This window comes from Chiloscyllium plagiosum, chromosome 29, assembly GCF_004010195.1.
Source record: "Chiloscyllium plagiosum isolate BGI_BamShark_2017 chromosome 29, ASM401019v2, whole genome shotgun sequence".
Taxonomy (NCBI): Eukaryota; Metazoa; Chordata; class Chondrichthyes; order Orectolobiformes; family Hemiscylliidae; genus Chiloscyllium; species Chiloscyllium plagiosum.
This window is the reverse complement of record NC_057738.1, coordinates 45,744,122-45,769,428: the sequence shown is the minus strand read 5'-3', so window position 1 is coordinate 45,769,428 and position 25,307 is coordinate 45,744,122. Positions and strand designations below refer to the sequence as shown.

General features: G+C 42.6%; 1 protein-coding gene across 1 annotated transcript in view; it reads right to left on the bottom strand.

Annotated features, from left to right (window-relative positions):
* The window catches only part of LOC122564564 (cadherin-18-like), a 705,142-nt gene that overhangs the window by 429,443 nt on the left and 250,392 nt on the right, over positions 1 to 25,307 (bottom strand). Inside the window, exon 3 of the mRNA XM_043719646.1 lies at positions 13,163 to 13,306. The gene's annotated coding sequence lies outside the window, so the exon portion shown is untranslated. The remainder of the gene's footprint in view (positions 1 to 13,162; positions 13,307 to 25,307) is intronic.

Here is a 25,307-nt window from a genome sequence, read left to right as displayed (position 1 = left end):
TCCACCCTCTCCAAGCCATGTATTATCTTGTAAGTTTCTGTTAGATCTCCCCTTAATCTTCTCAACTCCAATGAATACAATCCCAGGATCCTCAGCCGTTCCTCATATGTTAGACCTACCATTCCAGGGATCATCCGTGTGAGTCTCCGCTGGACACGCTCCAGTGCCAGTATGTTCTTCCTGAGGTGTTGGGACCAAAACTGGACACAGTACTCCAAATGGGGCCTAACCATAGAAGTCACCATCTATTTCCCTACAGTCTATATCTTATATTGTTGAAATAACTCAAACGTGAGCACTTTAAACGGAACTTCAAATATCCGAGAATTAATTTTCATCAAAATATTTCATTGTTTACTGAATGTGCCAAAACTCATTTCTTGCAATATAATGATAAAACCATTCTGACAGAAGGCAAATACACAAATGGAAAGTGTTTCTATATTTTAAACTTGGCTCTTTAAATTCCATAATGCGGTTATGGTCAAATCCCTGACTCAAGACTTTTTTTCTTTTATAAAATGAAACACACTCCACAATTCTATAACAGGGAACAAAATCCCATCAACCTTGAGTTTGGGCCTTTATTTTGTGCTACTTTCAACTTGAGCCTGTCGATTACAGTGTTATGATTCACTGCAATCAGGATTACTAACAATGCATTGGCACTCATCCTTTTGCTGAGAAAAGATAATAGAATACCTTTCATCTCAGCATTTTCCCATTGAATCAAACAGATATTTCAGTCTAGGGAATGCAGCAGAATGAATTATTTTTCTCAAGGATGCTAAGGAGAATTCAACAATTGAGAGGCAGCTGTAAACACATTTGCTGTACTCTGACACAGTTAAACATTGAAGCAAATTGGTCTTTAGCAACTGGTTGGAAATGTTATCCTCCTTTTGTCTTCATGCTCACCAGTGACTCTGATTCCCTTCTTTATATTCTCTATCTGTTTTGCTTCAACACTATATCTGCGTCTGTGGTTCAATGTCCTGTTCATCTCCAACTCCCAAAAGAATGGTCTATCTACCTTAATTAGTTTGTACCATTTTTTGTCATGTGACTCTAATACCTGTCATGTTGTTCCAACCATGTGGTTTGTCCATAGTACCATCTCATTCTTGATTTTTTTGTAATAATCTCTCTGCTTCAATTAATCGGACCATAGGTCAATCCCTTCACTTGTTATTCAGCCTGTCGACACTACACTCACACCATTTGTACTATCTTTTGACACTCTTAATTACCTGGAATTCTCTTGCAATGATCTCTCGGCCTATAAATTCTGTGCCTGTGCGCTTCCCTCCACTTCACCTGATGAAGCAGCAGTTCTCTGAAAGCTTATGATTTCAAATAAACCTGTTGGGCTTTAACCTGGTGTCGAGTGACTTCTGAATTTGTCCACCCACCCCAGACCAACAGCAGCACCTTCACATCAAAAGAATGAAGTTAGGGTGCAGTTACGAGAAAGACAAAATACTTCTACCAGAGTGAAAGCACAGAATGTGAGAGACACACACTGTGCATGTTAAGAATGTTCTCCTCTGAGCTGAACAATAAAGATACAAAGGTATCTTTATCTATTGAGAATTCTACTTCCCAGATTTCTGAGGGAGCTGAATCATGACCTCAGCAGTATCCTTGCAGTCATCAGCCAGTTTTGGCTTCTGAGATCAAATTTATGTTTTGATTATGCTAAATTACTTTTTGCATCTACACTTAACAAAATGTGACCATTAAATGCACCACAGTGCAGTAATCAATGCTTTATGCAGCACATGCTGGCAGTTAAAAAAGACAAAGTGCCCATTCTGCAGCACCAAATCCAATTTATTCCATTATTATTCCCAATTGTGTTTCTAGTTGTCAGTTGTTCAGTTACACTGGGTGAACTTACTAAACATTAACAGAAACAACTCCAAATTGCTTGTTGGTAAAGTTTTAATGCATTGGGCATCCTAGGGTGTTTCCCAGGGCCCAAACTTGGGAACAGTGTCCTGATTTTGTCACAGCTTGTCCTTGCCTCATCCCACATGAGATGAACCTGACCATGCACATTCGAGCTTGCATTAACTTTCACCATGACTTTAGTGGAAATACAAGCTGATCAGCTGAAAGTGATGGGGGATCTGGAACCTGACTGAACAAAGGAACAGTGTATCTTGATAACAAATAGAACTAAACAAAGGACAGATTGAAAAAAAGTGAATTAGAGTGAGTAACATCAAACATCAAGAGAGCTAGAGAGGGAAAGGAACATTGGATTGAGATTGTACAGCAATTGACACACTGCCTGGCTCCCTAAAGCCTGTTCCACTATTTACAAAGCACAGGTTCCCTGAGAGTTTGATGGAATACTCTGCACTAGCTGGCTGGGCCAAGGGGAGGCGATGGCTACGCGATGTTATGACTGGGATATTAAACCAGAGACCCAGGTAATGACGGGGGTCTCATATTCATATCCTGTAACAGTGGATGATGGAATTTGAATTCAATTAAAACCTGGAACACAGAGTGCAACGATGACCATAAAACTGTAGGGGCAAAAACTCCTCTGGTTCACTAATGCCCTTCAGGGATGGAAATCTGCCTTCCTTACCCGGTCTGGTCTATCTGTGACTCCAGACCCATAATAATGTGGTTGAATCTGAACTGCTGTCTCAGCAATAAATGCTGGACCGGCTGGGGGCACCTATATCCTGTGAATGATTTCACACTCCTTAACAAGAGAAGGTGTGCCTTTGTTCACTCAGGTTTCAGATCCCCCCATGGTTCTCAAACAATTCATCAAATATGTGGCAAAAAACTATAAATTGAGCCCTAGCTGCGAGTACTGATATCTCGAGTCCAGTTCAATGGTAATCTCCAGGATGTTGATAATAGCATTCAGGGATGATGACGATGCCATGGAATGCCATTTCTCGTTGGAAATGGTCATTGCCTGGCATTTTTGTGCCATGAATGTTGCTTTCTACTTTTCAGCCCAAGTCTTGTCATTGCCAGGTCTTGCTGCATTTAGAACAGTTTTGTGTCAGTATCTGAGAAGTCACGAGTGGTGCTGAACATTGGGCAATCATCAGCGAACGTCCCTACTCCTGATCTTATAATGGAGGGAAGGTCATTGATGAAGACCATAGACTATAATATATAGGAGCAGAATTAGGCCATTCAGCCCATCAAGTCTTCTCTGCCATTTGATCATGGCAGATATGCTTCTCAACCCCGCTCTTCTGCCTTCTGCCTCTACCCATTGATCCCTTTACCAATCAAGATCCTATCTACCTCTGTCTTTAAGAAACTCAATGACTTAGCCTTCTATGACAATGTGTTCTACAGATTCCCCACCTTCTGAATGAAGAAATTCTTCCTCATCCCAGTTCTAATGGATTGCCCCTTTTCAGTGGAGCTGAGTGGCCAGGTCCCACTAATTGTGGAAATACCTTCTTCACATCCACTCTCTCCAGGACTCTCAGTATTCTGTCAGTTTTAATCAGATCTCCCCCCCATCCTTTTAAACTCCATCGAGTACAGACCCAGAGATCTCAACTGCTCTTCATATGACAAGCCCTTCATCTCGGGATTATTCTTGTAAACTTCCTCTGGACACCCTCCAATGATTTTGCTGCTCCTCGGATGCTGCCTGAACTGCTGTGCTCTTCCAGCACCACTAATTCAGAATCTGGTTTCCAGCATCTGCAGTCATTGTTTTTACCCCTCCAATGCCAGCACATTCTTCCTTAGATACAGAGCCAAAACTGCTCACTGTATTCCAAATGTGTCTTGACCAGAGGCCTATACAACCTCAGCAGCACATTTCTGCTCTTGTAGGCCTCTTGAAATGAATATTTACATTGCACTTACCTTCCTAACTGCCAACTGAACCTGAATGTTAACCTGAAGAGAATCCTGAGCTAGGACTGTTAAGTCTCCTTCTGCTTGAAATTTCTAAAGTCTTTCTCTATTTAGAAAATAGTCTCAGCCTCTATTCTCCCGGTAAAAGTGCATAATCTCATACTTTCTCATACGGTATTCCATTTTTCACTTATTTGCCCACTTCCCGAGCCTGTCCAATGCTTTCTGTAGCCTCCTTGCTTCCTCAACATTACCTGTCCATCCACCTCTCTTTGTGTCATCTGCAAATGTAGCCACAATGCCCTTAGTTCCTTCATCCAGATTGTTAACTGACCCCTTGTGGAACTCACGAGTCACCAGCTGCCATCCTAAAAAAGACCCCTTTATCCACACGGTCTGCCTTCTGCCAGTCAGCCAATCCTCTGTCCATGCCAGTACCTTAACCCTAACACTATGGGCTCTTAGCAGCACCTTGTCAAATGCCTTGTGGAAGTCAAATAGATCATGCCCATTGGCTCTCCTTTCTCTAACTTGCTTGTTACCTCCTCAAAGATTTGTCAGCAAAACCTCCATCTTGACAAAGCTGTGCTGACTCTGCCCTATTTTACCATGCACTTCCAAATCGTCCTCATAATGGACTTTGTAGTGAGCATGATAGTGAAGCAGCTGAAAATGGTTAGATCTAAGACAATACCCTGAGGAATTTCTTTGGTGTCAGATCTATCTCCAACTAACAGAGTGTTTTCCACCTGATACCCATTGACTCCAGTTTTGTTAGGGTTCTTGATCGTACAATCAGCTAATTGCAGCTTTGCAGCAAAGCACAGTCACTCTCATTGGTAGAATTCGGTTCTTTTGTTTGAACCAAGGCTGGAATGAGGTCAGGAGCTGAGTGACCCTGGGGGAACCCAAACTGGGTGTCACTGAGCAGGTTATTGCTGAGCAGTTGGTGCTTGATAGCTCCGTTGATCACACAGTCCATCACTTTACTGAAGATCGGGCAGTAATTGGCTGGGTAGGATTTGTCCTGCTTTTTGTGGACAGGATATACTTGGACAATTGTCCATACTGTTGGCTAGATGGTAGTGATGTCACTGTACTGGAACAGCTTCACTTTGATGAGCCTCCTCCTTTAGTGACCTTCCTGAAGTTTCCTCCTCCTTATCCTCCTGCAAATTGTTTAATTGTCCATCAATACTTCAACTATATCTGACAAGACTGTAGAGCTTAGTGAGCTTTGTCACTTGAAGCTAATGCTGTTTGATTTGTCAGTAGTCCTGTTTGATGGCTATGGCTTCACAGATTGACACCTCATCTTCAGGTCTGTCTGATGTTGCTCCTGACATGCCCTCCTGCACTCTCCATTGAACCAGGGTTGATCCCCTGGCTTGACGAGAATGGCTGAGGGGGATATGCTGGGCCACGAGGTTACAGATCGTGTGGAATGCAAGTTTGCTGCTGTCGATTGCCCTGCCTCGAGTTACCAAATCTTTGCAAATCATATCCCATTTTGCAAGGCAGGATCATCCTAATGTGAAATCATGACAGCCTGTTTGGTGATCACCCGTATTCCTACTGTCAGGGACAGATGTGTCTGCAGTTGGCAGATTGATACAGTTGAAGTTTAAAATGTTTTTCCCTCTTGTTGGTTCCCTCGCCACGTGCTGCAGACCCAGTCTAGCAGCTATGTCCTTTAGGACCCAACCAGCTCGATCAGTAATGCAGCTGCTACACCACACTTGGTGATGAGTATTGAAGACTCCAGTCAGAGTACATTCCATGTCCTTATCACTCTCTAGGTTGTCTTCAACAGGGAGGAGTACACCCGCTTCATCAACTGAAAGAGTTGGGTAATGAGTGGTGGAAGTATATGCTAATCAACAGGATCACGCTTGAGCTGATGTCATGAGACTTCATGTGTCCAGAATCAAGAAATCTCATGGCATCATTCAAACATGCAGCTGGGAGTGGCAGAGGTGGGTAACATCAGAGAAATGAAAATACCAGACCCTTATGCTGTCACAGCAATGTGAATGGTAGTGTCAAATAGGGCTTAAAGACTGTGACAGTTCAGCCTGCAAGTAATTTCCAGGAACAGAATGGAGTCAGTGGCGAAACATTGTTGGTGTGGGACTGTAAACAATAGCGCTGATTTACCTCCTCCTTAATGTGAGGAAAAACCCACTCATCAAATCCTGGTTGTCGGACTCACTCTTTAACATATTACAGGGAGTGAGAGAGTGAGAAAAATAGTGATGAGCTACCATTCAATGCCATTCATGTACACGTGGGATCTTAATGTTGTCTTTCTCAATGGTGTCATTGTGAGGCAATATGTAGCCAATCACTGGCCTCTTCATATATCTCCCACTTATCATGAATCCTTTAAAAGCTGACCATTTTATCTGAATATTTTGTGATACTGTAGATTAAAACAACATCCATTCAGGGACTAATAATCTCATCATGTCCAATGGCAGCTATTAAAAGCCACAATGACACAGGTATTACTGGCAGTCTCAAAGCATTTGTTGATGTTTATAAATTCACAAACAATTAATGTATTTTTAGAATTGATATATTTAACCCAAATATTTATTAATAATGCCTCCTTCAGAAACAAAACTAAGCGATTTGAGCAATTGACAGTTTCTGGATTAGGCCTGAGTCCTTCCACATTGAGGAAATTTCTATTTCTCCGTGAAAATCATGTTATCAATTCTCAAACATGTTTTTCAGAGAGTTTTGGTCATCTATGTGCTTGTGTTGAACTGTAAGGTCAGTGGGTCCCTTCCAGGATCAATCCAAATGAGGAACAGGCAAGGAGAGCAAAACACATTCTCGTCTTTACCATCATGCAGTGAGAAATCTTTCTGGCAATGTGTTGCCCACTTCGGGGAGTTCAATGTGAACACTCTCTATTTACTGTGACAAAGCAAGCAATGTTTACAGGACCTTACTGAATGAGGAGTAATTCATTTAATTAAGCTTTGCTTTTATTTCTGAGCCATAGAATTAAAGCGATATTTTTTCTTTTACTCTTCATTCCTGGCTATTCTGAATATGCAAGGGACTTGAGAAAGTTTCAGTGCTTTTTAATTATACACGGTAATGATATGACTATAATGAAGAACCATCCTTTCTAAACAATTGGCAGAGAAACCTAGTAATTAAAATACCACATTTGTTTGGCTGCAATTAAGAGTTCACATGTGGAATTGTCTGTTCAGAGACTTGACTCCTGAGACTTAGAAAACATTAGTGAGGTGTTTTCATGGTGGCAGATAATTATTTTTTGATACCTGAAATTGACATGTTGCTCAAATTTATTTGTCTAGAAACAGTCTCAACTCATACACAGACGAAAGATAAACTAACAGAGACCAGCAATAAGGAGAATGAAGCTTGAGTAGGCATAAAAACTCAAAACTTATCTCTCAACTAAATTCTACTGCCACATAGAAGTATAGTTCAGGTGGCAACCTTGAATAAACATCTAGGAATTGCAATTTGTCTTTGTAGTTGATGCCAAAAATACACAAGGTTGTAGGATAAACCCCAAGATTAGTGGGCAAGGGAAAAAGGAGTGTGATAGGGACCAAAAATCAGTTGCAGTCCAAAAGCAATTGGGCCGTCAGAAATCAGGGATACTCCTCAGGTTCATTTTGTGGACATTTTAGCTGACAAGTCTACAGTCCTGAAACTTATATTGGCTATAGTCATTACCTGGTACTTGTGTGGTGCAAATTTTCTTGTCACTTACTCGGAGTTGATTGAGAAGATCACCTTGATCTTACTGACTCATGGAAAAGATTTAACAGACCCTAAAGTCTTGTTCAGATCTTAGCTCTTACAGTCACTGACTGATAGTGGCTCTGAGTTTGTGAGATTGCTTAAAGTGAGTGTGCAGCCCACTTTGCAAATTCTTACTTTCATTGAGGACTATCCTCTTTATTTTGATGATGTAAGTCACTCAACATCAGCTTGCGCTGCAGTTTCTACAATTGGAGGTGTGTTCATGCCCTCCTGTGACGGTGGTGTTGTTGGGGTTTGGGGTTAACAGGAAGAGCTCTAGATCATAAAGCTGCACTGTGACAAGACAGGAGATGGATAATGAGGACCCTGTACGGCCAATTAACCAAGCTGCTTTGACCTGATGTCGAGTTTCCTGAATGTTACTGGAGCTGCACTTAACACAAGTGGGAAGTATTCCATTGAATATCAAGGGGACATAGTTTAGACTAGATTAGATTAGATTGCCCACAGTATGGAAACAGGCCCTTCAGCCCAACAATACTTTGGTGTGGCATGGTGGCTCAGTGGTTAGCGCTGCTGCCTCACAGCACCAAGGTCTCAGGTTTGATCCCAGCCTCGGGCGACTCTCTATGAGGAATTTGCATATTCTCCCTATGTCTGCGTGGGTTTCCTCCCACAGTCCAAAGATGTGCAGGTCAGGTGAATTGGCCATGCTAAATTGCCCATAGTGTTAGGTACATCATTCAGAGGGAATGGGTCTAGGTGGGTTACTCTTCGTAGGGTCGGTGTGGACTTGTTGGGCTGAAGGGCCTGTTTGCACACTGTAGGGAATCTAATCTAATCTAATACTGACCCTCCAAAGAGTAACCCACCCAGACCCATTCCTTTACCCTATACTTACTCCTGACTAATGCACCTAACACTATGGACAATTGACCTGACCCGCACATCTTTGGATTGTGGGAGGAAACCAGAGCACCCGGAGGAAACCAACATAAACCGTAGTTACATTCTCTTAGTGGATTTGGTCAATGTCTGGCAGTTGTGTGGCATGAATGCCACTTGTCAGTCCAAAGGTGAATATTGTCTCGATCTTATTGCATTTGAACAAGGACTGCTTCAGTATCTGAAGAGTTGCAACTGGTGTTGAACATTGTGCAATCATTGGTGAACATCCCCACTTCTGACCATATAGAACATAGAACATAGAATAATACAACACAGTACAGCACTCCTTATGATGGAGGGAGGGTCATTGATGAAGCAGTTGAAGATGGTTGGGTCTAGGAAACGTCCCTGGAGGAACACACTTGATGTTAAAAATTCTAAAACTAATTCTAGAAACAGAAAACTAGAGAAAATGATTCATAGAATCTCACCTGATTAATACAAGTGACTATTTGTAGAATTTAATTTATTTTAAGTGCAGAATACCTTGAAGTATTGAAATTGTTTTTCAACATTTTACATGGAAATCTTTGAGCAGTCTGATGTGTTTTCAAAAAGCACCACTGCTCGAAATTTGATCTTGACAGCCGGTATGATAATTACTAATGCGTGAGAAAAAAGAAGGGGAAAAGAGGTTGGAGGAGAAATCCAGCTCATGACAATAACACAAGCGTCATGCTGCCACACAGATCATCTATTTTGTTTCCAATTACAGCGACAGACCTCCATTATGGAGGGGTCTGCGACATTCCCTCCATGTTCTGCTATAGCTGAACATGTAGCCTTCCCTCTGGGCATCAGTTTCAGCAGGGATTCTCCCGATAGCTGACTGTAGCCCTGTGGGATCCCTCCCCGAGATTCCATATAGCATTTTAGTGAGCAGGAGACCTGAGCAGAAATTCAAATCAATTACATCTAATGTACAATATCACAAGCTTATCACTGAATGGGTGTTAAATAAAAACCTCAAATAGCCACTTTCCTGTTGTAAGTGAGAAAGTGTTGCTCTTGTAGTGAATCATAATTAAAGCAAAATATAGAGGATGGAGAATTACAAAGCTGCAGTGAATGGAAAGCCCATAAACTGCAACACAAAAATAAATTCTATTAGTACTTGGTAAATCCATCTTTAATTGATTATGGATTGAATGTTGGTTAAGCACCATTTTTCCTCCTGTTTTCTGTTAATTGGTTCTCTCATCTACTGCAGTTGGAGCAGCCATTAGTTTAATGGGGATAAAGCTTTAGCTTTTGTTATTCACCTTTACTTGTTTAACAGAATATTTAGACCTAACACGTAACTTCTCAGCAGACCAATTGTATCTGCACAGATAGATTGAGAACAAGTTCTGAATGGGGGGTGGGTGAGGCAAGCGTTCCAGGTCCCCTTCAAGTGGAGTACCATTCTAGTGTTTGAACAGTGGAGAGACCACCAAGCACAGATTGGACGATGAGGATAATCTGCTCAGGTGAAACTTTTTGTTACTTGTTCTTGGGATATGGGTATGACTGGCTGGACCAGCATTTATTGCCCTTCTCTAATTACCATGAGAGAAGGTGATGGTGAGTTGCAGTCTATGTGCTGTTGATACATCTGCTAAACCATTAGGGAGGGAATTCTAGGATTTTACCCCCATGTTAGTTAAGGAACAGCATGATATTTCCAAGTCAGGATGGCGAGTGACCTTGAGGGAAGCTCCCAGTGGGTGGTGTTCCCAATGTATCTGCTGCATTCGATGGTTTCGGTTTTGGTTTAGAAGATGCATTCTGAGGAGCTTTGGTGAATTTCTGTAGACCATCTTGTAGATGGTACCTACCACTGCTACTGAGCATCGGTGGTGGAGGGATTGGATGTTTCTGGGTGTAGTGCTGTCAAGCGGGCTGCGTTGGGTTAGAGTATTCCATCACACTCCTGACTTGTTCTTTGTAGATGATGGGAGGAGTCAGGAAATGCAGGATTCCTAGCCTCTGACATGCTCATGTGGCCATTGTATTTTTACAAGTCTAGCTCAGTTTCTGGTCAATGATAACCTTCAGGTTATTGATAGTTGGGTTTTAGTGAGTGTAATGCCATTGGATGTCAAGGAGCAATGGCTACATTTTCTTCTGTTGACTATAGTCATTACCTGGTACTTGTGTGGTGCAAATTTTCTTGTCACTTACTCGGAGTTGATTGAGAAGATCACCTTGATCTTACTGACTCATGGAAAAAGTTTAATGGACCCTAAAGTCTTGTTCAGATCTTAACTCTTACAGTCACTGACTGATAGTGGCTCTGGTTTTGTGAGATTACTTAAAGTGAGTGTGCAGCCCACTTTACAAATTCTTACTTTCATTGAGGACTGTCCTCTTTATTTTGATGATGTAAGTCACTCAACATCACCTTGCACTGCAGTCTCTACAATTGGAGGTGTGTTCACGTCCTGCTGTGATGGTGGTGCTGCTGGGATTTGGGGTTAACAGGAAGAGCTCTAGATCATGAAGCTGCACTGTGACAAGACAGGATTCCTGATGAAGGGCTTTTGCCCAAAACGTTGATTTTCCTGCTCCTTTGATGCTGCCTGACCTGCTGTGCTTTTCCAGCACCACTCTAATCTAGCCTCTGACCTCCAGCATCTGCAGTCCTCACTTTCACCCTGCACCTACTCTTTCCCTAGCTATCCCCTTGCTCCTTATATTTGCAGAAAACACATTGGGATTTTCCTTAATCCTGTTTACCAAAGACATTTCATTGTCCATTTTAGCCCTCTGAATTCCTTTTGAGTTCTTTCCTGCTATCTTTGTATTCTTTGATGGTTTTGTGTATCTTCAGTTTCCTATGTCTCCTTTTCCTTTTTGGACTAAGCTCACAATTTCTCTTTTCATGCAAGTTTCCTGAATCTTGCCATTCTTTTCCTTCATTTTCATGGGAACATACTGGTCCTGAACTTGAACCAAATGGCCTATAAAAGATTCCCACATGCCAGATATGGATATCCCCTCACACAGCTGCTCTTAATCTATATTCCCTAGTCCCTACCTAGTGGGAGTTAGCCTTCCCTCAGTTTAGTACTTCCACCCAAGGACCTCTCTTGCACTTATCCAGAAGTAACTTTAAAACTTACAGAATTATGGTCACTGTTCCTGAAATGCTCCCTAACTGAAACTTCAATCTACCAGGTCTAGTGTGACCCCTTCCCAAGTTGGACTATTTTAATACTGTTTTAAAAAAATCAATGTGGATACACCTAATAACTTCACCCCCATCCAAGCCCCTGGTACTAGGCAAGTCCCAGTCAATATAGGGGAAGTTAAAATCACCCATCACAACAACCCTGTTGTTCTCACATTTTCCATAATCTGTCTATATATCTGTTTCTCTACCTCCTGCTGATTGTTGGAAAGCCTGCAGTACAATCCCATCAAAGTGACTGCGCCCTTCCTATTCCTGAGCTCTACCATATGGCCTCTCTGGGTAAGCCCTCCAAAGTGTCCTCCCTCAGTACAGCTGTGATATTCCCCCTAATCAGTAACACAACTCCCTACCTCCTGTTATATCCCTCTCCATCTTGCCTGAGACAACTAAATCCCAGAACGTTAAGGTACCAGTCTTATCCCTGTCTCAACCAAGTCTCTGTAGAACGATCAAAAATTTTTCAGAACCTCCACACGCAAACCTATTAAAAGTGGGACTGTAAGATTCAGCCCTTTCGCACAAGCCCTCCCCACCTGATCCCAACAATTTCCAGACTTACACAAAGGGTTTCCATTGCTCCCATTGAGGGGGTAGAGAAAAAAAATCAACATTTAAGTTGAACTTTCCTGGAGTTGAAGTGAAAATGTCCCAAAACATGATAAAAACCAGCTTCCAATCAAAAGGAAAACCACACGCTTACCGAATTTCTTCAAATTAATTTCCAGAAAACATAATACAATCATCTTCAAATTCTACATTTTTGCATTGATCTATGGGTTTTCTGTTTGGAAAGAAGGTTTAATGGCTTTGTGTTTTATTTGTGTTTGAAGTTGATGCTGTGTTCAACACCTTGTAAAGATAATTGACTTTTATATTTCTGTTGTGCCCTTTTACCAAGGGTCCCTGGATTATTCCTGTCTGTATGACAGATCCTGTATTGAGGATAAGGTTCCTGAATTCTCAGGCAATATTGGGTTTCTGCTCTGATTTATGAGTCAGGAGTCTATCAGATATTATTACCATTCACAAGGAAGTCATTGAGTGGTTGTAATTAAGTGCCCAACCATAGAATGTCCTGCACACTGTGATGGAGTAACCTGATGTCTGTAAAAAGCTGCAGTTGTGGCATTGAGAGGCACAATTCTACTTTTTGCTTGATGAATCTTAACTAAGGTTCAGCACAGAGCCACACTGACCTTGACAATAGCTGGGTTAAACACTTTAAAAAATGACCTTTCTTTTCTAAAGTAATTTTCTTCACTAAAATGTCAGGAAGCCATTTTTCACTCTGTGCGAGCATAACCAGGAAACATTTAGAATGAAGGCTCACTTTTCAATTAAACAATAGGCAATTAACATACTGTTCAACTTATTGGTAATGGTTAGGAAACACAGGTCACAGAGAGGATGGAAAGGTATAAAACTCACAATCCTGTAGAAGGCATCAGAGAAACTGCTCAAGCAGATGTGACTCTGAAAGCATTAATCTTGGCCAATTTGTGACCTCTTCCAGCAGAAACCATCTTCAGATTATACTTCTGTGTCTTGCATCAGGCAATCATATATGAAAGCCTAAAGGATGAGAAAGTTGACATTTTAGATTTTTGTTCTCTTGTCCTGCCATTAACAAATATTTCTTCAAAAAAAAAACAAGGACTAGTAAAGGTGAAATGAACAATTGGCACACTGGGCCCAGAACATTGTGGATTTATAAAATCTGCTCGGTCATTTCGAAAGCAGCCAGGGCACCGTTGTGTTTTCCTCCCCCACAGTGAGCTCCAGAGGGAGGCGTTCAGAATAGTATGGCCCTCTCCAAGGGAGGACTGAACTGTGTGAGCAGCTTTAAAGCTCTCTCCTTTAGGATGCAAATACAGAGAAAGAGCCTGACAAGATTACAGTCTGTTCATGAAATACCTGTTGAGCACCTCACTAATTGGTTAAACTACCTGCTCACTGCTGACATATCACTTCAAGAGAGAACATGTTGATGAGCCAGGATGGAGAATAACAGCCATCTCTCAGGTGAACCTGCAGCACAGAGTGTGAAGGACAGTCGCTGTATTTTCCTGCAGCAAACAGATGTTAAGTTTCTGATGAACAATCCTATAACAGATAGTGAAACAGACCTATTGGGCAGCACGGTGGCTCAGTGGTTAGCACTGCTGCCTCACAGCGCCAGGGACCTGTGTTCAATTCTAGCATCAGGGGACTATCTGTGTGGAGTTTGCACATTTTCCCCGAACCCCCATGGTTTCCCCCCTGTTCTCTGGTTTCCAAGCACAATCCAGGTTAGGTGGATTGGCCAGGGGGGGTGTAGGGTTACAGGGTGAGGGGGTTGGTATGGGGTGATCCTCTATGGATGGTGAGTGTGTGCTGAATGGCCAGCTCCCATGGTTTGGGTTTCTGTGATTATTATGATTGAATTAAACAGATGCTACATTTAGTTAGCTGCCCTGATCTGAAATTGGTAGACCCTGTGTCAGTAATCTCAGAACCACAATACTCACTGCTCTCAGATATGTTGCAACTGTTTCTGCAGTTCCACCTCCCAGGAAGATACAGGGTGGCTACAAAGCATCATGGAGTGAGCCCAAGACTCCCATTTCAAAAGTTCACCTCCTCACGCCTTCAGCTTGCCTTCAGAGAACTGGAAAAAAATTGGCCCATGATCCTCTTTGTTTTCCCAACCCCCATTCTATCAGAGCCCAACAGGTTAGCTCTCACTGTAGAGAGAATTACAAAGCAAACTGCAAAGAATGATTTCAGAATAGACAATGGGAAAGTCTCCTCTGATTCACCAAGGCTGTTAAAATATTCCAGGAGAGTACAGGAAATGATTCTTCCCGCAGCACCCACCCAGATTCTAAATGTTGACCACACTTGGGAATTCACTGCACCTTTCTGAACACCTTCATTTGGATTCAATGTGAACAATGCTGAGGTGCCTCATACTGTCTAAATAAGGCCATAAGAAATAGGAAAAGGAGGAGGCCTTTCAGCCCCTCAAGTTAGTTCCAGCATTCAAAAGGATGATTGATTTATTGATCATTGCTCCAACAGTCACTTTCCTGCATTTACCTCACAAGCCTGGACTCCCTGACTGATCAAGAATCTATCTTCCTCTTAAATAGAGGGTGGTAGGTGCTTGGAACACGTTGCCAGCAGAGGTAGTCGAGGCGGGCTTGGTAGATTCATTTAAGGTGCATCTAGACAGATGCATGAGTAGGTGGGGAGCAGAGGGATACAGATCCTTAGGAATTGGGCAATAGGTTTAGACAGTTGATTTGGATCGGCTCAGGCCTGGAGGGCCGAAGAGCCTGTTCCTGAGCTGTAAATTTTCTTTGTTCTTTGTTCTGTATACACAAGGCCTCTGTTCCTATAGTTTTTAGTTTATTTATTCATCAGGTGAAGGTGTCACTGGCTAGACTAGTTTGAAAGGTTTGCAAATCTTTCAGAGAAGAAATCCTTCCTCAGAATTAATTGATTTCCCTTTATTCTGAGACTATGGCCTCTGGTCCTAGACTGTCCCATGAGATGAAACACCCTCTCAGATTTACCCTGTCAAGCCCTTTAAGAATCCTATACGTTTCAACCAGATCACCTCTCATTCTTCTAAACGTCATTAAGACAATCCCTCCATCCCAGGATCATCCTGGTGAATTTTCTCTGAACAGCCTTCCATGAAATGATATGATAACCTTCCTTCGATAAGGGACCAAAACTGCTCACATTACTCCAGATGTGGTCTCACCAATATTAGAACTTGTGAAACAATTTACTTAGCTGTTGGATCATTACATTGTTTCCAAGGGTCTGAGTTTAGAAAGTTGAGATTAGGATTCCTGGTGCAGTCACATACTTGTCGAACTCGATCATGAGACGTACTGCCCTATTATCACTGATACTCCAGCCATCATCTAGAAAAGAGCTTTCCCTCTGGTAAGTGAGCAATTTAAAAATACACACGTCAAGCAGGAATAAACCATTCAGTCTCAAGCCTGTTCCATCGTTCAATAGGATTGTAGTTGATCCAGTTCCTCCACATAACCCAAATCACCTTTCAGCCACTTATCAGAAACATATCAACCTCTGAAGCACTTAGGCAGTAGACCTGATTACTGTGTCTGATCTGTTCCTATGCTGAAATGAGCACCCAGATTAATGTCTTAAAGCTCAGGTAAAGGAGAGATGAGATGTTCATGCATTCCTACTTTGAGTGGTCAAATGAGGTGATCTTAAGAGAACCATTGCCTGTGACCTCAAAGAAGGTGGGGACTTCAGATCGTAGTAAAGAGAGGTTAAAGACATCTACAAGTACTCCCACCAGCTGGTCCATACAGGATCTGGCCAGGGACTCGTATCTAGGCTAGTCACTTTTCATGGGTTCTCTCTTAGGAAGAGTTAAAAAGTGTGGTGCTGGAAAAGCACAGCCAGTCAGAGGAGCAGGAGAGTCGATGTTTCAAGCATAAGCTCTTCATCAGGAATGGTAGAGTGGGGGTGGTGGGGGGGGAGGGTAGCAAGGGGGCTGAGAGATAAATGGGGGTTGGAGCTGGGAGGAAGGTAACTGTGAATGGGATAGGTAGATGTAGGTGGGGGTCATGGTGGTAGGTCAGAGAAGACCATAGAGTGGATAGGTGGAAAGGAAAATGGACAGGTAGGACAGGTCAAGAGGGTGGTGCCAAGTTGAAGGGTTGGATCCGGGATGAAGTGGTAGGAGGAGGGATGAGGAAACTGGTGAAATCCACGTTGATCCCATGTGATTGGAGGGCCCCAACGTTCTTCCTTCAGTCGTCGGTGGCTCGAATTTGGTGGTGGAGGAGGCCCAGGACTGGCATGTCCTTGGTGGAGTGGGAGGAGGAGTTAGTGTTCGGCCACAGGTAGGTGGGATTGGTTGGTGCATGTGTTCCGGAGATTTCTTTGGAATGTTCCATGAGTTGGCTTCCTGTCTCCCCAATGTAGAGGAGACCACATTGACAGCAATGGACACTGTAGATCTCCCCAATGTAGAGGAGACCACATTGACAGCAACGGACACTGTAGATCTCCCCAATGTAGAGGAGACCACATTGACAGCAACGGACACTGTAGATCTCCTGCTTGGATGCATAGGAAACCTCTGCCGGATGTGGAAGGATCCTTTGGGCCTTGGATGGGTGAGGGGTAAGGTGTGGGCACAGGTTTTACACCTCGTGCAGTGGCAAGGCAAGGCACCAGGAGTGGAGGGTGGGTTGTATATTTCCGCCACCTACAATCAGACCTCACCCTGCACCCCACCAACCTCCGGATACAACACATCATCCTCCGCCATTTCCGCCACCTACAGTCAGACCCCACCACCAGAGATATACTTCCCTCCCCACCCCGATCTGTGTTCCAGCGAGACCATTCCGTCCATGACTCCCTTGTTAGGTCCATGCCCCCCCCCCCCACCAACCCAGCCTTCACTCCTGGCACCTTCCTTTGCCACTGCATGAGGTGTAAAGCCTGTGGCCACCCCTCACCCATCCAAGGACCCAAAGGAACCTTCCACATCCGGCAGAGATTTTCCGACACATCCCCCCACCTCATCTACTGTGTCCGTTGCTCTCACCCATTCCCTCTGAATGATGTACCTAACACTATGGGCAATTTAGCCCAATTCCTGATGAAGGGCTTATGATGAAACATTGAATCTTTTGCTCTTTGGATGCTGCCAGACCAGCTGTGCTTTTCCAGCACCACACTTTTTGATTCTGATCTCCAGCATCTGTACTTTCTCCTCACTCTTCGAAAGGTCAATCTGTCGTCTGCTGCAGTGAGTGTGGGTACAGATGGACCCGAGGCTCTCAGGGCAGGTGACATTGTTTCGCTGACCTTCTGTTCAGAGCTCATCAGGTAGGGATGGACTGTTGCCCATGATTCTGTTTGACTTTGCTTTGTCTCCTGTTATGTCCTGTAAGCCACATAGATAGCCACAAACAATGGCTATCTGTGTGATTAGTCTGGGTCTCAAGCTCAACTTGCTTTTGTCTCCTGGCGTTTCTGATAATGTGGGAGATGAATAGAAAGTAATAAGTTGAGTAATGATAAAGAAAAACTGTATTAGTCAATATTCCATTGTAAATATTAAAAGGTTAATTCGTCTCCATTCTTTCAAATTTGGAATTACTAAGCGATGAGGTGTTCTTCTGCCGTATGATGAAATAGATAGTTAGTTGTTTGTTTGATATTTTTATTAATTATCACTGACTATTATTATTGTGGTTTTCCTTTCCATGTGTTGATTCCAGAAAACAAAAATATGCTTTGGGGCCAGAAGATGAAATTCCCACTGGCCATGAATCAGGAATGCAGTATTGTGTGGAACTGGGCCAGTTGGATGTAATTTAGATCAATTCACTTTGGTTCCAGGTGGGCACAAACCCAAATACTCAATTGCCAGAAGTTGCTACTAAATGTTTCTAATTTATCAATGTCACTCATGTGACACTGGTTACTTGGTGTGGGGATTGCAGTACCTCGTCCACCTCTTTGATCATTGAAGCTGACTCGAGGGAGATTTTATGTTAGAGCAACAATGTTCATCCTCACCTACATGCCCTCAAAGAAAGTGTGTGAAATATTGCATTCACCCATCTATAAATCAAATTTAATGAGTAAAATTTGTAAAGTAAGATTAAAACAACTACTAGTTTTAACTTAGTTCTAATGACTTACATAAGTGGCATTGCCTCTTTCGAAGCAGAGAAATTAAGACTTTCCTACTCTTCTGCAATATCAGGGTTTAAATTGAACATGTTTCTTCAGTGTAACACAGATATAATACTGAAAATGACTGCTTGTGTCTTTTGATGAGACACCTTGCCTGAAAAGCAAATCTCCTGTGTACTTTTGTAAACCCCGGTGCAACAAGAAGGAAACTGAAAAAAAACCCTCCCGTCCTGAATGCTGTATTTGACTCTTTCATTATCAGTTGATACAAGGGGAGATCAGGAAGTCAATTCAACAATTAACATTCATCTAGAAAGAAAATAACCATTCACTCATTTTCGAGACAAAGCTATAATAGTAAGCAGGAGTCCCTTTGCCTAGGATATTATCGCTAGTCTTCTTTTGGAGGTCCAATGAAATAACACATGGAATAAGCTCTAATTACAGAAAGATCATAGCCTGGCTGTGATTATTAATGATTCATATCAGCTGACCAAGCTGTAAATGTGCTCCCATGTTGAACAACAAAGAGACTCAATCACATGTTGTTCCAATTATAAACTATTTCCTTAAATATAATTAAAAGAGATCAGAAGAGGAGATCAGTCACAGTCAGTGAGCAGTTACTCGACAGTGATAAAGGAGCCCAGATCCAAATCAGATGTGAATGAGACAAGCTGCTCCTCATAATCATTCCTCAACTTAATGTGATCGCAGCATGGAAGTCCCAACATAACGAACCAAAGGTGGGAAAAGGGAGAAGGCAACATGGGTCCTGACCTCTTGAGTTTGACACATTGTGACTGCTGCCCTGGAATGTGAGCATGGGTAAGGGTTCCCCTGTTCCAAGTTCTAAACCAACCTCCCTAGAACAGATATATCCTTTTCCTGGCAGAAGACTGCAGGCAAGTCTAATATCTCTACAATCTCTACAGTTTCCATATTAAACTGTTGTATCCTTCAATGAGAATTCATGTTATCGAGACAAAAGCTAGTGATGTAAAACCTTCAGCATACAACAGTTTACTCATTCCATGTGCAGAAGCAATGTGCTGGAGAATAAGTACCAGCAATCCAGTACTGCCAAGCCAGCAACTGCTGGTCACCCACACGCTGTGACCTTACACTGGCCACAATCCACAGAATCAGGCAACGAGTCAAACTCAACATCTTCAGCTATCTCTTCAATTCATGGTTTAACATTGAAATCTCCAGAATGCTGTTTTTTTGTAAAGTTGGCAGTTTGAAGGGAGCTGCAACATTGCACTTGAAAGAAGTAACTGCAGCATTCACTTCAAAGAGATGTTGAGGAGGGGATTCGACAAGTGCACATGGAATCTTCCGAAGGGAACTGGATCAGGCAACACTGCTGTAGGTCAATAGGTCATAATGAAAGAGAAAATGATCCACGATTCTCAAATGCAGCTTTAAAAAGGTGGCCTAACAAAATTCCCACTTTAGAAAAGATAAGCCTGAGAATTTTAGGTGCAAAATTCTTCCTGAGGTTTGATGTTAAGTGTGGTTACCAGTCAGGAGTATTGATGACACTATGTCTTCACCACATTATCTCAGATCCAATGGTTAGCTAAATGCATGGTTCACCCAGTCCAAACTCTAATCTTCAACTGTGGCCAGAACAAGTAGGATCGACGGATTGTAATGTAACATTTGAGAGCAGCAGTGGTGAGTCCAATTGTTCCATCACTGAAAATGTTCATGTTTGGCAGACCAGACAGTTTACTGACTCATATCCAAAATCCATTGTTTAAAGCCTGAGAGGAGCTTGTAAAATTGCAAAGAAAATGGCCAATGTGCATTCTAAAAATGCAGGTGCAGATCTGCCAAAATTAAAACTGGGACAATGGGTTCATGTTCAGGAATCCACAAAAATACATGGCCATCTGATAAGGTGACATGAATGTGCTCAGAGACGAGATCCGACACGGTCTACATACATTACAGCGCAATAGGGACATAGATCGGTTACAGTTTGCCAACCACTCCCCTGTCCTATTACACTGGGTACAAGAGGGTATACAAACAGGAATGATGCTCAATCTCACTGATACTGTGAGTAATCTAGAGCACCTCCAGACAAAATCTTGATCACAAGATCTGGGCAAATGTCTTAAATGCTATGAGGACTCACAGTCTCACTTATAATTGTAAACCATCATAGAATCCCTATAGTGTGAAAACAGGCCATTTGGCCCAACAAGTCCACACCAACCCTCCGAATAGTATCACACCTAGACCCATTCCTCTACATTTCCCCTGACTAATGCACCTCTGAACACTATGCGCAATTTAGTGTGGTCTATCCACCCTAACCTGCACATTTTTGGACTGAGGGAGGAAACCCACACAGACAGTCACCTGAGGCTGGAATCAAACCTTGGTCCTAAGCACTGTGAGGCAGCAGTGCTAACCACTGAGCCACTGTGCTGATAAACATTTGATTTTGGAGAGGAAAGGGTTGTGTATGTGGCCTTTTAAAGAGATTTCCTTTAAGTACTCTGTATACAATGCTGCAACTCTGCCTGGCTTATCATCTGCTTCACACCCAGAAATTAACTGGTTTGCTGTAATCTCTGCATCATCAGTTTTAGGTTTTTTTGCTTTAAATAAACTGACCCACATTACTCAATCTTTAATGGGTAATTCTTTATGAGATCATTATCGTTAACATGATCTTCCCCTTCCCTACGGTTGTACAGCTGACAAACAGAAATTTATTTAGGATTCAGGGGTTTTTATACATGTTCACTTTTAGAAAAGTGATGCCTTGCCAAAGTTCTAAAACAGTGAGTGTGAATGTTATTCAGGTTGAGGGGGCGAGGATTTAGTGAATTAGATTTTCCAATCCCACGTAGGGAATTTACCGAATAGTTGTTATGAACCAGGACAATGGCGGCTGTGCTGTTCTCTTGTCCTCACTCGGGGTATATCCATAGCTGAAATCTTTCATTTCCATTCATCCTAAAGCCAAGGAGTCAGTAAATGCTGGAGTATTTTGCTTTACATTTTGTTTCACAAATATATACTCTGATTGTTTTTATATTCATGAGCCTACTTGTATGCACTGTGACCAATGACTTGCTAAATTTTCATTTGTGGAATTCTAATAGAGTTGACAAGTAGATTAATGACTCAACAAACTGCAGTTTATAATTTTGTTTTCAAATTGGAATCATTATAAGTATCAATTTTTTTGTGTGTTTCTTGCCAGTATTTGGTTTCAAAATGCTAATTTTTGAGGCACTGTGAAATCCTGGCAGATTAATTAGTTAACTGCAGACATCAAATGGCAGCTTTTGTTCCATAGAAATGACTGACCTTTTGTCCAAAGACTACATGTTCCTGCAGGCTCCACAGCCCAGGTCAGGGGCCAAGCCACAGCCACACTTTCTGTCAGAGGGAGTGAATCAGCAGTTTTACCATAGCGGACTCTATCAGGTTATTTCCATGTCCAGCTTCCTGTGAGGCCAGCGGGCAGTGCCCTGGTGCTGCCCAGTAAATCAGAAGGCAGGTCACTCTTGGGTCTTCACAGCTCCATTGGGAGAGAGGTGGGAATGGCTTAGGCAGGTCAAGGGCATTGAGGGGGTGGGGATGGCTGAGGCAGGTCAAGGGCATTGAGGGGGTGGGAATGAGGTGTGTTGAGGCAGTGAGCAGGGTTGAGCTGAGAAAGATGAATGTGATTGGGCATGGCTGAGTCATGGGTCATGGGTGATGTGCTTGGGTCAGCACCCTAAGTGCTGCAGGTTATGGAGACCTGCTGGAGCACTTGCTCAGTGCTGCCTCTGGAGGCAACAGGACCACATCACAAACATGGAGCTCCTGGAAACCGTCAACATCACCAGCAGTGAGCCAGACCCTTGCAAAACCAACTGCACTGGGCAGCTCCAATTGCTCAGATTGATGTCAGTTGCCCGGCTAAGATGAGTGCAGAGAGCTGATCCCTGGTCAATGGAACAGAGAGACCCATCAGTTTCAGGGGCACCATGAGGGCATCTCTCTCTGTGTATCGCATCAACCAATAGGAAGTGCAGGCCACAGAGGGCAATGTCTCTGGAGATGTGACAGAGACTTAGAGAGTGAGTGATGAGTTAGCTTGATGGAGAAAGGGAGGAGAAGGATCGATCCAACTGTCCTGAGCAGTGACAACACCTTCACATGTACCTGCTGTGGGGGAAGCTGCTGGGAATGGGAGGCCTGACTAGTTACTGGTGGGCCTGGAACCAATGAGTACAACCTTCCAAAAATCATCATCAGTGAAGAAATATCAAGAGATTAGCTCCTCTTCCTCATCTAAATTCCTAGGAATTCCAATGCTCGGCTCAGTCTTTATAGGAGATTAGGTGCCTCTGTTTACCGTGTGAAAATCAGAGACTTTTCAAAATGCATGTATAAATGGGATGTGGGTGTTGCTGGCTGAACCAACAAGTCTTGCTCATCTCTAACTGCCCTTGAGAAGGTGATGGGAATGTTGAACCTTGGCTGTCATGGATAACAGGGAGATAAGCAATGCTTTTCAGAATGGAGTTCCAGGATCCTGTTCCCAGCCACACTGAAGGAACAATAGTCCAGTTCAAACCTTCAGCAGCAGAAACAAATGGACTAATACAAGTGTAGAGAAAGGAAATCCATAACTAAATGGAGACAAGCATAACAAGTCCATCACATCATCAGAAACTTTTCAGAAAATCACATTTGGATTCAGGTCAGAGTAATTTGTGCTATGCACCATTCTTAAAGGAGTAAATATGATTCACAGCCTCTCCAACACAGAGTTTCCTTGCATTAGTTCAGGGTCCATTGTAGACAATTTGATTGTTTTATTAGTTAAAAATTTGGTTCTCCTTTGTCTATATAACTAAGACAAAGGAGAAGGTGAGCTTTATAGACTTTGGGTGTTTTTTGGATCTGCCAACTAAATTCCACATAGCACTTTTCTCTAATGTGTGAAGGGTCTATTTTATCGGAACAAGAAGACTGTGGGGTGGGGGACAGGTGGGGGATGTAAGGGGGAGACCGAGGGTAGGTGGGAGATGGTGGTGAAGAACTATCTAAACTCCTGAACTTGCCTCTGACTTCATTCCCCTGAATTTGCAGATTATCAGTTTATTATGGAGCTTTTCCTCAGTTCTTGTGAGTCTTTCAACAAATATTTACACCTTTTAGCTCCAGAAATTCAACACAATATGCATGAGGGTTACATCTGTACTTCACATTTTCATTAGCTCAGGATTCCCATTCATAGCCCTCACTCTCACAATCGGCTCTCAGTCCCAGCTGCCTATGACAGGGGATCCCAAATCATTACAACGTTTTTGGGATCACCGTGGGTGGCACGGTGGCACAGTGGTTAGCACTGCTGCCTCACAGCGCCAGAGACCCGGGTTCAATTCCCGCCTCAGGCAACTGTCTGTGTGGAGTTTGCACGTTCTCCCCATGTCTGTGTGGGTTTCCTCCGGGTGCTCCGGTTTCCTCCCACAGTCCAAAAACGTGCAGGTTAGGTGAATTGGCCGTGTTAAAATTGACCGTAGTGTGAGGTGAAGGGGTAAGTGTAGGGGAATGGGTTTGGGTGGGTTGCTCTTTGGAGGGTCGGTGTGGACTTGCTGGGCCGAAGGGCCTGTTTCCACACTGTAAGTAATCTAATTTTAAACTCCAGGAATCAAGAGTGCAATGATATCAGCATAGAACAGAAAACTGAGAATAGCAAATTGGTTGCAAATTTATGTTCAAAATTTAGAATAAAGGACTTGTTTGAAAAAAATAATGATATCAGCAATATCTCAGTAAATAGTTGATATAATCGCTAATAAGACTTTGGATTCTAATTCACTTATTTTAAATGATTTCTAAATGTTTAATATCTGGAATTCTCTTCCTCAACAATCTGTGCATTCTGAGGTTCAGTTGGAGATTTCATGGCTATACATTTCTGTCAGGTTAGGAACATTGAAGGTTCTAGAATTAAAATGGATAAATAGAATCATAGGGTGTACCGTCTTGGATCTAATGAGATGGGAGAGCAGAATAAATAGCTAAAATGCATTATCAATTTCTCTATTCTGAATGAAAAAAACATGTATAAACTGACCAGAAAGAAGAGAAAAAACTATCGGAAAGGGTTTCTTGATTATTACATGGAGGCACTTTGTAATTTCACCCATCAAATTGTCTCCCTCTCTAAACACAGGGAACTATTTCAGTTCTGAAGAAATCATATCAGATCTAAAAGCTAACTCTTTCCCTCTCCACAGATACTGCCCCACCTGGTCAGTTTCTCCAGCAGTCCCTATGTTTGTGTCAGATCTCCAGCCTCCATAGGATTTTGCTATTATTTCTTCCAATCATATTCTTCCAAACCTAACAAATTAACATAATTGATTTATGATTTCTTTTGGAAAGCAAAATTGAAGAAGGATACTTGGAACTTGAAAATCTCGATCATTATTCTCCCTAGCCTAACCAATCCTAACTTGCTGAAACACATGGGTTGGTACCTGGGACTTCGATGTTGTGGCTATTACGGAGACATAGGTAGAACAGGGACAGGATTGGCTGTTGCAGGTTCCAGGGTTTAAATGTTTTAGTAGGGTCAGAGGTGGTGGTAAAAGAGGGGGAGGTGTGGCATTGCTTGTCAAAAATCGTATTACAGCTGTGGAAAGGACGATGGAAGACGACTCGCCATCTGAGGTAGTTTGGGCTGAGGTTAGGAATAGGAAAGGTGAGCTCACCCTGTTAGGAGTTTTTTACAGGCCTCCTAATAGTCCTAGAAACGTAGAAGAAAGGATTGCGAGGATGATTCAAGAGAAGAGTGAAAGTAATAGAGCGGTTGTTATGGGGGACTTTAACTTTCTTGATATTGATTGGGAAA